General features: G+C 49.8%; 1 long non-coding RNA gene across 1 annotated transcript in view; it reads left to right on the top strand.

Moving 5' to 3' along the window:
* The window catches only part of LOC109501310, a 39,281-nt gene extending 26,040 nt beyond the window's left edge, over positions 1-13,241 (top strand). Inside the window, exons 11-17 of the long non-coding RNA XR_006600290.1 lie at positions 3,032-3,106; positions 5,543-5,644; positions 6,951-7,112; positions 7,902-7,964; positions 8,975-9,090; positions 11,416-11,602; positions 12,753-13,241. This is a non-coding gene — a long non-coding RNA (uncharacterized LOC109501310). The remainder of the gene's footprint in view (positions 1-3,031; positions 3,107-5,542; positions 5,645-6,950; positions 7,113-7,901; positions 7,965-8,974; positions 9,091-11,415; positions 11,603-12,752) is intronic.
* Positions 13,242-15,250: the final 2,009 nt, after the last annotated feature.

The raw sequence follows: 15,250 nt of genomic DNA, 5'->3' as shown, positions 1-15,250 counted from the left end.
AAATATGGCAGCTCTGTTCTCGGGTCACAGTGGACGCATGAGAAGAAGTGGTGCCACCACGATATGCTGACAAATCAGATGTTGAATCCAAGGCAAAGAGAGGCGGGAGCCACGTGCTCAGGCTTTTGGGCTGAGTAACTGCAGAGAGGGAGTTGTGATCAACTGAGGGAAGATCAGATAGAGTTTTGACAATAGTTTGAAAGGTCTATTTGAAGTCGTAAGAAAGATGTTGACGAGACAGTTGGATATTCAAGTTTGTAGTTCAGAAGAGAGATCCCGGCTCCAGAGTGAGAGTGAGAGTTGTCCACGTATGGCTGGTATTTAACTCGAGGCCAGCAAATGAGTGAGTATAGACGATCCCTAGGAGAGATTAAGTGATCACGTGTTGGGCACCCCAATGTTTGCAACTTGAGGTTGTGTGAAGAAGATGGAAAATGAGTGGCCACTGAAGCAGAAAGAAATTATTTTCTTTTCCAAATAAAAAACCCTGGAAATCATGATTCAAAGTCGGCTCAAATTCTCCCCACTCTGGGCATCTTGCAGAAAGAACCACTCCAGCTCAGCGGACTCTCTCCTCCCATGAGCACCGCCAGGAGCTCCTGTACAGGTCACCCATTTGACGCCTCTCCCATGCTGTCTTGGGTCCAGCTCGCTGTCCTAACAGGAGGTCTTGCCATCCACCTGGGGTCTAAACCCCTTGAGGGCAGTGACCATGCCCTGGCCTCTGTGTCCCCACATGGTCTGGTGAGCAACTCTGCACACAGATAAATGCACACTAAGTAATTAGCAGATGGGAGAGGTTAGAGATGGTGACAGGACTCAGACTTACTGAGCAATGTTTACTGGGCACCTAGGACATGCGGGCCAGAGGGCATGAGCTCCTAGGAGAACCAAATTGTTTTGAAAAAAATCTATCAGAGGGGCGCCTGGGTGGCTCAGTCGGTTGAGCATCTGACTTCAGCTCAGGTCACGATCTCACGGTCCGTGAGTTCGAGCCCTGCGTCGGGCTCTGGGCTGATGGCTCAGAGCCTGGAGCCTGCTTCCGATTCTGTGTCTCCCTCTCTCTCTGCCCCTCCCCCGTTCATGCTCTGTCTCTCTCTGTCTCAAAAATAAATAAACATTAAAAAAAAAATCTATCAGAATGTCAGATCACAGAAGGGTTCTAGGAGAAAAAATATCGAAAAAGAATGTCTTTGGCTTCCGGAGGGAAAACCTCAGGGAAGACCTGAGGGTTGGCTGACCCCAATGCCATGCAGTCCCAGACTTCCAGACAAGATCCATGAGACTCTGCTGTTCACTTGCTGGGCAAACCTTGGCCTCCCTTTATTCCTCGGGAAATGCAGGAGGTGGTATCCGACTTTCCTGAGAGACTGTGGGGCACTTTAGCACCAGAACCCAAAGAAAGGTGCCACCAAGCATGTGGCCCAGCCTGGTTTGCACTGGGGACCGCCTGCCTGCTGTCCATGGTGCTGCTCAGGCTACCCTTGCCCTCACCCTTCAGATATTCCCAGGCCCGTGGCCCTCATCGCTCACCCTCAAGATAAGCTGGTCACAGATAAGCCTTCTCCAGGCTGCATCACTGTGAGACCCTCTTAATTCTTCCTTCTGGGAACATGAGATTCATCCTCAAAGTGAACCCTGGGGATACCGAGGAAGAGCCTAGTTAAGTGGCCTGACACCTACCACTTGATTTTTTTCTTAACCAGAGATGCCGTTCCCTTCTGTTCTTGAGTGGTCATTTTCATGGAGAGTTCTGGCCTAATTTCACTTTTCTTCTGAGTGATCACTGCAGCCGAGAGGCTCCCCCCCACCCAAAAAAAAATGGCCACCATGTGGTGTTCTTGGTGCATTTTCCTGTCAGCATCTCTGCCTCTTTGCCTCAGATCTCTGCATCGGTTCTTAGAGGGTTGCTGTCTCCTATTTTTCTGCAAATCTGTGCTCTCTGCATGGGAACCAGGTGACTAACTCCTCTTCAAAGCTCCAAGGACCATGTGCTTAAAACTTGTCCTAGAAGCCAGGGCTTAAAACGGTGCTTGCATACAGCTGAACACAATCGCTATCTGAATGAAGGGATCCTTTGAACACGCCCTTTCGTCACCGCTAGCCTCGGCAGAGGAACAGACCTGGTTGACCACAGCCTTTCCTGTGGAAATGATCCTACCTAGCTCTCAGAGGAGGGCTGACTCTGGGGGCTGGCTTCTCTGGTTTCTGCCTCTCTGTGGTCTGGGTTTATATAATACTCAGCAGTTTAGCCCCTCACCCAATATGGACCAAGGAAGGTCTGTAGTGGAGAGTGCTGGGTGGACCTGGCCATTTCCCTAGCTGTGGCCCCTGTCCTGGGAAGCACCACATTTTAGCCACAGCACAGCAGAGCAGGGTAAACAAGGACACTGGTGGCAGTTCCAGTGTGTGTGTGTGTGTGTGTGTGTGTGTGTGTGTGTGTGTGGCCTGGGGCAACCCCTCTCTTCCAGCCTCAGTTTCCTTATTGAAAGTGAGGATAAGAACCATGGCCCATGAAGTCGGTCAGGTAATGAGGTAAACACCTAGCATGAGACCTGCACATGGTCGCCGTAGTGGGTCCAACCGTGGCACTCCCGAGTTCGTGTCCACCTGGAACCTCAGAATGTGACCTCACTTGGAAATAGGGTCTCTGCAGATGGAAGTAAGTTAAGAATTGAGATGAGATCCTTCTGGGTTAGGGTGGGTCCTAAGTCCAATGAGAGTGTCCTTACAAGGAGACGGAAAAGGACACACGGACACGGGAGAAGGCCGTGTGAAGACGGAGCCCTGGAACGCCAGGAGCCTCCAGATGCTGGAAGAGGCAGGAAAGGACTCTGTCCCAGAACTTTCGGAAGGAGTGTGGCCTTGCCGACTCCTTGACTTTTGGCTTCTGGCCTCCAGGACTGTGAGAGAGAAATTTTTGTTGTTTTAAGCCACTAAGTCTGTGGTGCTTTGTTATGGCTGCTCTAGGAAACGAATCTGATGTGTTCTCCCTAAGGTGCAGCTAGCTGTTACCTTCTTCCTCTTACAGAAAAGACTGGACGTGTGGATGGGCTTCTCGGGGAGAGGAGCAGGGGCGTCCCTGGAGGGAGCCCCCAGAATGCTGGTGGGTGATTGGTGGAGGCTCCCTTGGGGTCCAGCAGGGCCTGGTTAGGGGTGGGACGGGTGCGGGGAGTTAATGCTGCAGAAAGGTCAACGTGTCCCCCTCTTCCTTCCTGCTCTCACCCAGGAAGAAGGTGACTCACTCTGGGCTGGGGGTGGGGCCCGGGGCTCCCGTAGACAGAGCCAACCATCTGTCAGAGAACCCGGGCCCTCCTGAGCCGGGACTGGAAGATCTTCACCAAGCCTGGACCCACAGTGTCCCCAGGAACGGGAGAAGTGCCCACAGAAGAGGAGGGGCGGGGCTGCCGAGGTCAAAACACACCCCCATGACCAGGGGTCCTTGTAGCTGAGCAGACCGCACTGGGACCTCTGTCAACTTGTGCTCTGTTGTACCTGAGCCCCAGGGCAGCCCCTCCAGACCCCGCTGCTCGGCCCTCGTCTGTGACAGGCCGTTCTTGGCCCCGCTCAGCCATGTTTCCCGGGACTACAGCTCCCCAGGAGGCCAGCATTTTGTGCTGGGGGGGGATGTGGGGGCAGCCCTTGCTCGCCCCTCTGACTGGACTCAGAAACCGCCTGGACCATGTAGCCCCCCTTCTTGCCCTGCTGTCCACCTGCAGGCGGAAACGCCGGGCACACCGCCTCCTGTCTGTCCGTCCTTTGTGCCCCCTCTTCCTGCCTCGTTGTCTGAAGAGCCGTGTCTCCACACGGCTTCCTAACCCAAGGGTCCAAGGAAGAGAGGCAGTGAGGGAGCCAGCCCCCGAACCCCGTGTTGCCCTGACCGCGGGTACACTCCTGACAGGCCCTCCATAGAACCAGGACAGGGTTCTATGAACCAGGACCTGTCGGTAGGTCACGCGGCACCTCTGTACTGTGAACCTGTGACAAGATGTCCCAGAAAGAAAGCAGTGAAGTGTCCTCTGCTCGTGGAACTTTCATTCTGGCGTGGGGACATTGACAGAAGTCCTGGTGGGGAGGAGCTGGGAAAGCAAGGAACCCAGTGCTGGGTCGGTTGGAGAGTCAGGAGCCCCTCCAGGTGAGGGGAGCGGAAGAAGGCTCTGAGGGGAGGAGACCGCTCAGGGGGAGACCAGGGAGGCGGGGACACAGGTGTCAGCCGTGCAGGGGTGACAGCTAGTCAGAAGCAGGTCCTTTTAGGGCGGCACTAGATTTCCTGATGGACGGCCTGCAAAGATGAGGGGAAGAGGGAGTGGATTTAGGGTCTGGGCCGTCAGGAGAGGCAGGGTGAGGGGGTCACAGGCTGTGATGGTGGTGAAGTCGCCTGCCGTCTGGCCCTCTCTTGCCCGTTCTCACTGTGGCCACTGAGCTCTGGACTGGCCCTAAGCCGGGGTTCGTGAGACGGAACCCGATTATGGGCTCAGCCAAGCGCCTGGTCTACTTGGATAGGTGGGCACATCTCAGCTCCCACCAGGCAAGACAAGGAAGCCCCACCCCTCCTAGTCTGGGTGCCACAAGGGCATCCAGACCTTGGTGGGAGCGGGGGGCACGCCAGGGCCCTGCATTTTCTCCCGAAGCCAGTGCTAAGCCAGTGAATGCCAGGCAGGAAGTAATGGCACCGATGGCCTTAAAAAAATTTTTTTAAGGGGCTCCTGGGTGGCTCAGTCGGTTAAGCGTCTGACTTCGGTTTAGGTCATGATCTCCCAGTTCGTGAGTTCGAGGCCTGCGTCGGGCTCTGTGCTGACAGCTCGGAGCCTGGAGCCTACTTCGGATTCTGTGTCTCCCTCTCTCTCTCTCTCTCTCTGCCCCTCCCCTGCTCACACTCTGTCTCTCTCTCAGAAGTAAATAAACATTAAAAATAATTTAATTAAAAACCTTTTTAAATTAAAAAAACATTTTATGTAAGTTTATTTTGAGAGGGAGAGAGCACGAGTGGGGGAGGAGCAGAGAGAGAGGGAGAGAGAGAATCCCAGGCAGGCTCTGTGTGTCAGTGCAAAGCCCGACGCGGGGCTCCACGGTAGGATCATGACCCGAGCAGAAATCGAGAGTGAGGCACCTAACCGACTGAGCCAGCCAGGCGCCCCTGCCTTTTTAGAAGGCGGTCTAAAGGTTGTGTGGAGAATGGACGGGTGGAGGGCAGAGGCAGGAGGCTGGTGAGGACCGAGTGGGAAGTCCCCTCCCTGGAGGTGCAGAGAGGTGGGGGGCAGGTGAGAGCTGTCCTCAGAGGTGAACGGGGACCAGAGCCTGTGGGCACTAGGAGTTGCCAGGCATGAGGGTCACACACAGGCCTTGTTCGCTTCTAGATATCGGGGCCGCGTGCCCCCACGCCATGGGCACCAAGTAAATGCTCGCCCCAGTCCCTCCTGGCTCCCCCCAGCCTCACCAGTGCTCCGGCACTTCCTGCCTTCCCCCTCCCTCCCCCCAGCCTGGGTCTGGGGCCCTCCAGCCACCAGGCTCCCTGTCAGACTTTCTCTCCATCTGAAAACAGATGCCACGGACAGGCCACACAAGTGCCGCGACTGTCTAACTCCACCGAATGTGTAATTATAGCAACACAAGCATCAAATTACCAGGGACAAGTAGCTGCAAAGTAATTATATGATTCTTTGTTACTTGGAGGGTTGGGGTTTCCCCCACATTTAAAGCTGATTCCTTTAAAAGCTCCGGTTCAGTGGGCGGGTGGGGAAAGCAGGTGGCAGATGGGCGGGACCAGAGACCGCTAGGGGGTTCCGCATCCTAGGGGGTGCAGGTTGTGGCGGAGTGGCTGGGGTTGAGGTGAGGGAGAGCGGTGCTCTCTCTTTCTCCTCCAGGGCCCTGCTAAGTGGTATCCTTCCACCGTCCTGGAGAAGAAGAGAGCAGGGTGGGGGACAGCGCCTGGGGCGCAGAAGGGTCAGAGAGATGGGGGAGGAGTTGTGGGGGAGGAGGCAATGGGGGAGGTTGTTCCTGGGGTCTGTGGAACCACCGTGAAGTGGGGTGCAGTGCTATGGCACCCACGGTATCCTCAAGGCGAACCCCCGGCCCCTCAGTCTCCCCCTACCACATGCTTCCCACTGACCCTCCAGCCTCTGCAAAAGCCCCAGAGGCTGACATGAGAAGGGGACCTTCCTTGGCCACTGAGCCCGGGGAACAGACAGAAGGATGCCCAGTCCGGGCTCTGACTGCCTCCCCCAGCGGACCCGAAGGTGGAGAGGCACGATTCCGCTGCAGCCTTCTGCACGGCCTTCGCGGCCCAGCTCTCCCCATCCACAGGTGCCTGGTGCTGTTTGTGGCACTGTTGTCCCTGCCTAGCTCCCCGGCCGGCCGGGTGACAGCCCCGCTGTGGCCCCTGCTGGGCTCAGAGCCGCCCCTGTCCATACATGCACAGGCGCCAAGCTGCCCCCCTGCGTCTGCCAAGCTTTGAGTGGTGCACTCAGTAGGAGGCCCGTTAGTGTGCAGCGGCTGGAGTGTCGGACCGAAGGGTGACTTGGCCCTCAGCAGCAGGAAATCCAGTGGGAGAGGACCGCAGGGACCATGGCGGGAGATCTGGGTCTCTCCCACAGACTCTTATGCCACCCTTGACGTGAAGGTGTCTCCCGCACTCCTCTCATCCACTCATCTGTGCTGTTACTCATTTGCACTCACTTGACATAATGCCTCTGAAGGGTTCCATCTGCTCCCTGCACCAGTGTGCATGTGGAGCCTTCCTCCTGGATCCTTCTCCCTGTGGTGCTCTCCCCTGGGACCACCCCCCACCCCCCACCCCCCGCGCCCAGCCGGGGACCTGTTCACAGGGAACCGTGCCTGTGGACACCCTCAGGCATGCAGGGCAGCCACTGTCGAAGACTCTCTCGCGCTCACACCCATTATGGTTTAGATTACAGAGCAATTATCCTTCTGAGCGGCTGCGTAATTCACAGGTCACATCCATTCAGCTTGCTAAATGGTGTTCAGCAGACCCGCACTTGGGAGAGCCCAGGACGTCGGAAACTGGCGGATGCCTTAGCAGCAGGACGCTCCTTGGTGCTGTAGAGGAGTGCTGGGGATCCCTCCATCCAGATTCCTAGACCCGTGGGGAGGAGGTAGGGCTGGGGTCCAAGGGGGGTTTCCCCCCAACCTCATGGGTAGCACCCTGCCTGAGCCAGACATGCTGGGGCAAGGGCATTTTGGCTGGATTCAGGTGTTAGAAGCCCAGCTCTCTGACCCAATTGCTTCTTTGATTGGCTGTGCTAGAACTCCATGTCTAGGTCTCTAGGAGGCAGAAGCACAGAGGTCATGCCATCAACATGGCAGTCCCAGTGGGCTCCCTGACCATGAAGCCGGCTGTCTCTCTCTCTCTCTCTCTCTCTCTCTCTCTCTCTCTCTCTGATAGGGGAGTTGACTGGGGTATTTGGAATTCTAGAGTCATAGATATGTAGAGGATGGTCTCCCAAGGCATTTAACTCGGTTCAATTCAACAAGACTGGAACTTAATTACCCAAAGCGAAGGAAGCAAACTAACACGGTAGTTTTCAACTACTTTTCCCCAGAAGCATGGAGGGAAGAGCGAAAGCCCCTTTTCACCCACAACCCAACCCTACTCTCCCACAACCTCAGGAACAAGCATCGTTAACAGTCATTGTATATACTTCTTTTATCTATACACTCATAGGTAGGTAAGTAAATAGATATAAAAATCTATGCGCACATAAAATTTTAAAAATCGCATAAACGGATCAATAGTCCATATTGTTCTGTCGATTTGTTTTACCTCACAATATACTGTAAGATCTCTCCCTGTCTGTATGTACGTGTGTGTTTACACAATTTTGTTAGCCACGACATAGTGTTCCATAGAGTGGATGGCTCACAATTTATGTCACCACTTCCAGGTCAGCTGTTCCCATTTTGTGATACTGCAAGTGACCCTTCGGTGTCTGGGAATGCATTTTTCTGTAAGTAATAGATTATAAATATCAATATAAATGCAAATATGTTTCTAATGGTTTAAATAAGAGGGGCACCTGGGTGGCTCAGTCAGTTGAGCGTCTGACTCTTGATTTGGGCTCTAGTCATGATCCCAGAGTCGTGGGACTGAGCCCCACATTGGGCTCTATGCGGAGTGTGGAGCCTGCTTGGGATTCTCTTTCTCTCTCTCTCTCTCCTTGCCCCTCTTCCCGGCTTACACACTCTCTCTCTCTCAAAAGAAAATCAATCTTAAAAAAACAACACGGGATTCTTGCCTCCATCCTTGTGTCTTCCTTCCCTCCTTCCCCCCTTTCTTCCTTCCTTTTCTTAAATGTAAGGAGAGGCCTGGAGGCGGGCAGTCCAGGACTGTCTTCCCGTGTGGCTTTGGTCCTCCTGGTGGAAAGAAGGCTGCAGCGCCCGGGTACGCGCCTGTGATTCAGCCAGGAAGGAAGAAAGTGAAGGTGATACCCAAAGCGTTTCTGCTTTTGAGAAGTTGCCTTTCAGCGTGTCTGTGCTGGGGTGCCACAGGGTCACACGTCCGTGTAAACGGCCAGACACTGTCCCGTGGCCTCTTAACATTAAGAGGCTGGAAATGGGTGTGTTTTATCAGCTTGTTTGTAAAGGCAGGCAGGAGGGAGAAGGTGGTTGGGATGGCGTGTTAAGCCATCCTCACATTCACCTGCCGCAGGATATGTGAGTAGAGCTGTTGGAGAGACTCCCAGAACTGGATTCTTGTACGAGCTGTTTGTCGCCTTTTCTCCTACATGTCCCCTCTGGCTGAGCACAACCAGTTTCCCATGTGCTCTATTACACCCCTGTCTTGGACCCCGCTCTCCTGGAAGGCCCGTGCCACTTCTACCTGGACCCTGTCCTTCTCCGTGACTCAGTTACAGCTTACCTGTTCCCCAAAGTGGCCGTTGGCCAACTCAGCTGGCAAAAGTCTTCTCTTTCCCAAAAGGACAGTCTGTGTGTTTTTGCTGTCAAATCCCTTTCCTAGGATTATTCCCGAGGGTCTGCTGGCCGAGGAAATAAGGAAGAAAAAAGAATCATTGGGGAAGAGAAGGTCATGCCCCCAGGCTCAATGCTGAGTCAGGACCTGCCATTTGGAGATGGGTAGGAAGTATTTTCTTTCTTCTTTTAAAAAAAAATTTTTTTTTTAATGTTTATTTATTTTTGAGACAGAGAGAGACAGAGCATGAACAGGGGAGGGTCAGAGAGAGAGGGAGACACAGAATCTGAAACAGGCTCCAGGCTCCAAGCTGTCAGCACAGAGCCCGATGCGGGGCTCGAACCCACGGACCGCAAGATCATGACCTGGGCGAAGTCGGACGCTCAACCGACTGAACCACCCAGGCGTCCCAGTATTTTCAAATAAGGATTTTCAAACTTGCACAGGTATTTATTGAGCACATAGTCATTGAGAGGGAAGGTGTCAGACTGGAATCAGATCCTGGCTTCCCCACTTACTAGGTGGCAATGTTGCATGCACAACTTGCCCTCTGTGTCCCTTGGTTGTCTCATGAAATGGGGGATAACGGTGGGATGTTGGCAGGATTAAATGGCTTACTATATAAAAAACGCTTGCATTAGTGACTGGCACATAGCAAGTGGTAAATAACAACATTAGCTATTATTATTTAGTGTGGCAGGTGTGGCTGTCGTGCTAAGCGGACATAATTGGCATGATCCCCACCATCACGGGGTCTATAGTTAGTGCTACGAGGTATTCCCTCCATTCATTAGCTCAGTGGATTGTGATGACAAAATATCCCTGCTGTAGTGGTGTGCCAAATGGCTGAATCCTAGGAAATGCAATTGTAAGTTGACCATCACTTAACACATTTCATGTGTGGCTGACAGACACATAACATTAAATTTTTTTTTAAATGTTTATTACTTTTCGAGAGACAAAGAGCTCAAGTGGGGGTGGGGCAGAGACAGAGGGAGACACAGAATCCAAAGCAGGCTCCAGGCTCTGAGCTTTCAGCACAGAGCCTGATGTGGGGCTCGAACCCATGAACCGTGAGACCATGACCTGAGCCAAAGTCAGATGCTATATGACCGAGCCACCCAGGTGCCCAACACGTTACAGTTTTAAATTTATTTTTAAATTTTATTTGAGAGAGAAAGAAAGAGTGTGAGCAGGGGAGAGGGGGAGAGAGAGAGAGAGAGAGAGAGAGAGAGAGAGAGAGAGAGAGAGAATCTTAAGTAGGCTCCATGCCCAGTGTAGAGTTTGATGATGTGGGGCTTGATCCCATGACCCTTGGGATCATGATCTGAGTCGAAATCAAGAGTCCGACACTCAACTAACTGAGCCACCCAGCCACCCCAAGATACATTACATTTTTAAAATTTTTATTTTTGTGAGAGACAGATAGACAGATTTCAAGCGGTGGAGGAACAGAGAGAGAGAGAGGGAGACAGACAGACAGACAGACAGAATCCAAAGCAGGCTCCAGGCTCTGAGCTGTCAGCACAGAGCCTGATGAGCACGAACCATGAGATCATAACCTGAGCCGAAGTTGGACACCTAACCTACTGAGTCACCTAGGTGCCCCAACACATTACATGTTTTCGTCAATTTTTTATTTTATCAGAGTAAAGCATGCACATTATCAAACAAGTTAGATGATAACTAAAAATTTTAATCAGACAAAAGAGTCTTCTGGTTCCTATTTCCATCCTATTTTCTTCCTTAAAGAAAACTTTTATTTTTTATTTTTTTATGACTTATTTATTTTGAGAGAGACAGAGCACGAGTGGGGGAGGGGTGGTGAGAGAGAGGGAGAGAGAGAGAGAGAGAGCGAGAGAGAGAGAATATCCCAAGCAGGCTTTACATTGTCAGTGCGCAGAGCCCGACGTGGGGCTTGAACTCAAGAAGCGTTGAGATCATGACCCAAATTGAAGTTGGACGTTTAACCAACTGAGCCACCCAGGCTCCCCTAAATCACATCTTGTATTAGCTCTTTCTTCCATGTTTTCTTTAGTGACTCTGTGAATATTGTTCATTGCTGAGTCAAATGATGTTCCATGACAGTATTTTATTTCTTGTTCAACTTTTATTTTTCTTGGAGTTCGTAACTGCATTAGTCTATTGTCTGTTAGGTTTTTCCTTATCCAGCTGCAGATTTTATTTATAGGTAGGCTTTTTCCCCCAAGTGTTATTCTATTGCTTGAAATTTGTATTTTCCCCCAAGTTCTGTCTCTCTGTTTGTTTTGGTATCTCTCTTTCACGATGAAGACATTCCTCCTATGCCTTGTGACCCTTTGCAGTCCATTCACGTTTAAGAGGGATGTAGAAGCAATTGATCGGAGCCCTGTGCACACTTATGGGGCTGCCTGCCTTGGGAGCTGTACTGGGGGTGGAATGGGTAGCCAGAAGGCTTTCTCCTTGCAGACCCCCATGTGTTATTACCTGTGGGTCTGTCTTTTCTCAAGGGTGTATCAGTTCCTCTAGAGAAGGATCGTCTATCCATTGGCTTGGGATTTCCCCATTTGTGGGCATTCTGGAGCCAGGAAAGAGCAGAGGGCGAGCTGTCTCACCTGTCAGTGTGCAAGCCTTCCTTCAATTCCCTTACATCCAGTCCTGGACCCTCCACCACCACCTCCTCAATACCTGCCAACTGTGAGTCCCCCTCTCTGGTTCAAGATCCTGGCATTCCTGGGGGGCAGTGGGGTACATCGCTTGCCAGAATGGGTGGACTTTGGGCCTGGGAGTTTAAGTTCTCCTCCTACAGACTTTCGAACACACTTTCCGCTTTCATTTCCTCACATTTCCCTGCCTTTCACTGTGCCTGTGCCTCGGGTCCTGGGGGCTTTCTGAGCTTCACTGTAAATCTGCTTTCTTCTAAATCCGACACTTTACTATAGGCCCTTTAGGTATGACCTTCCTGCTCCCAGCTTGGTCATTTCCATCTGTTTTTTTTTTTTTTTCCCCTTTACTTTGTGTCATTCTGGTTACAAAAATCCTTTCATCTCACTGAAGATGAAGTCCATATTTCTGGTTTTTTTTTTTTCTTTACTATTTGGGATGAACGTGAGAAGAAAAGTTAACAGAAATGTCTTTATGTGATATCTGGAAGCTAGTTGGAAACAATTTGAATAAAGATCACTGAAAGATATGTGGTCCTTCCATACATCTCAATGATCTAAAAGAATTCTTTGAATTTAGCCAGAGCCTTTGAAAGCTACATACCTGAAGCCTAGCATGTTGTGTTCCCAAGTTGCCGAGTTTCATATTGTATGAAGCCACAGCCTGTAATAAGTCCCAAGGAACTCGTTATTGTGTGTCCCAGAAGGAAGCTTTTGAGGACATTGATCAGTACATTAAATGTTCTTCTCTTGCAAGGATCCTCAAGAGAATTTCTTTGTCTTATCCTTGAGTGGTATCTAATTCTTTTTTATTGAAAGGCTGGTTTGCTTTTATTTTTTGGTTCGGGTAAGCTTCCCTTTTCCCATTGGCTTCTCTATAGCTTAGAGCATGTAGAACTGAATTTTGTGCTCTTGTCTCATTTCTCTTGACATTTTATCTCTACTTGTTCGTCTTTGCCTTTGTTTCTTCTTTCTCATCCACTCTTGGTTCTTGTTCTCTTATCCTATCATTTTAAATGTTTTCTTTGATCAAAGAGCTATTGAAATGAATAAGTCAAATGTTGGCAATAAGAATTGATAACTGCATACATATTCACAATTTATATTTTTGGTGTATGCCCACTTGACTCACCAGATTTGGTCATTTCTTACGGTAGGTCTAATTTAGTCTTTGCCTTTTACAGGTGAGGAAAGTGAGGTCTGGATAAAGTAAGTGATTTATTCAATAGCTCTTCTGAGAAAATGAGTGGCAGAGCAAGGTCATGTGCCCACAACCACTTTTATGATTCTACTTTACCACTTGGATGTTTTGAGGAATAAAAGATCACCTTTGACCCACACCTGGAACCCTGATCTCTGATCTCCTACTTTTGGAATCAACCCACTTTGAGATGCAGAGCCCAGACTTTTTAAAGCTCTGTGGTCTATGGATTCACCATACTCTAAGTGTTGGTTTCCCACTTCTGTCCCTCCTCCCCGGATACTGACTGCCTCTAGATCCAACCTGGGTATGTATATGGGATATATACCATGATGGATCCTGAAGAAATGTGAAGACATGGGAAGTTGGGATTGTCTCCCTATAAGACAAATGCTCTTGGATCGATCCAACCAGCAGGCATTCGCTGAAGGCTACCTGCGCACACAAAGCTAAAATACATGGTGATACCAAATGCTATTTTTGTTGTGAAAGAAATACCTTGGAATTCCATTTTCAGAGAATTCTTGGGGCCGTCAGGTCTCTTTTTCTCAAAGCGAGGCCCTTCTTAGGCAGCCCACAAAGAGGAAGGGCCTCAGGCCTCTCTGTCATGGGCCAAGAGTAACAGTTCATTCTATGAGGCCAGAGAAGACAGTACTTTGCCTGAGATTCCTTGTGTCTCGTTGCTGTTTTTCCCTCTAAGGTATGCTTCTACTGTGTCCTGTCATCTGATGTTGATGGCCCGGTGGGGCATGGGCTTAGTCACCAGTTTGTCATTCCATTATCATTTTGAATTATATTTAATTTTTATCTCATCCATCTGACCTTCCCTTCCTCACTGAAGGATTTGGGACTTGACAGGAATTTCACCCAGCAAATTCCCAAGCCAGGTGGTCCTATTACCCATTAAGGATTGTATTAGTTTCCTTTTGTTGAGGTAATAAATTAACACACATTTAATGGCTTAAACAACACAAATTTATTATCATTAAGTTTTGAGCTAAAAAGCCCAAAATAGGGCTCACTGGGCTAAAATCAAGGTGTTGGCAGAGTTGTATTCCTTTGTGAAGGCTCTAGGGGAGAATCTTTCTGTTCCCTTTTCTAATTTCTAGAATCAGTGCATTCCCTGGCTTATGGCTTCCTTCTGTCCTCAGAACCAGCAATGACCGGCGAGTATTTCTCGCAATGTACTACTCTGAACACTGAGTGTTCTGCCTTCCACTTCCACATTTAAGGACCTTTGTAATTACATCGGGCCCACCCAGATGATCCAATGTAATCTCCCTACTTAAGATCAGTTGATAATCAACCTGAATTCCGTCTGTAACTTTAATTCCCCTTTGCCGTGTGTAATGTAACATATTTGCAGGTTCCAGGAATTGGGACACCGACATCTTTAGGGAGCTGTCACCACAAGGATCAAGTATTCAGTTAACACTAAGTGCCAGGCATTCAGCTGACAATGTATGACCTGGGAGACAGCTCAAAGTTCATTTGTCCCAACTGATCTACTCACCCCACTCACTCCTATTCCCAAATTTATTCCTCTTCTTGGATAATTTTTCTACGTTGTTGACATGACAGTCTACCCAGTTACCTAGGGAAGAAAATTTGGCATTATCTTCACCTCCCCTCGCTTTCCCTCATTATCTCACCCCATCCAGCCTGTCTGCCCATTTCCCTAAGTGTATTTGTGCCCACCCTCTCCTCTGCCCCTCTCCTGCCTCAGTTCAGGTTCAAAGGGCTCAGCTGGGCAACTACAACAGCTTCCCAGCTGGATTTCTTGTCCACATACTGCTTCTTCCAAACTGTACCCCGCACAACATCTAGAGTTATCTTTTTTTAAAATAGAGTTTATATTATATTATATTATATTATATTATATTATATTATATTATATTATATTTTATTTTATTTTATTTTATTTTATTTTATTTATTTTTAAAGTTTATTTATTTATTTTGAGAACGTGAGAGAGGAAGAGGGACAGAGGGAGAGAGAGAATCCCAAGTGGGTTCCATGCTCAGTGTGGAGCCCAGTGTAGGGCTCGATCCCATGATCTTGGGACCACGACGTGAGCAAAAATCAAGAGTTGGTTGTTCAACTGACTGAGCCATCCAGGTGCTCCTAGAGTTGTCTTTTTTTTTTTTTTAATTATACTTTTCTTTGTTTTGAGATAATTACAGATTCATCTGCAGTTGTAAGTAATAATATAGAAAGATCTGTATCCCCTTTGCCCAGTTCCCCCATTGATAATTTCTTTTTTTTTAAATGTTTATTTATTTTTGAGACAGAGAGAGACAGAGCATGAATGGGGGAGGGTCAGAGAGAGGGAGACACAGAATCTGAAGCAGGCTCCAGGACCTGAGCCGTCAGCGCAGAGCCCGATGTGGGGCTCGAACTCACGGACTGTGAGACCATGACCTGAGCCGAAGTCGGATGCTTACCTGACTGAGCCACCCAGGCGCCCCGATAATTTCTTAC

Source organism: Felis catus, chromosome B4, assembly GCF_018350175.1.
Source record: "Felis catus isolate Fca126 chromosome B4, F.catus_Fca126_mat1.0, whole genome shotgun sequence".
Lineage (NCBI taxonomy): Eukaryota > Metazoa > Chordata > Mammalia > Carnivora > Felidae > Felis > Felis catus.
The sequence above is the reverse complement of the archived record's forward strand: the minus strand, read 5'-3'. Positions and strand labels throughout refer to the sequence as shown.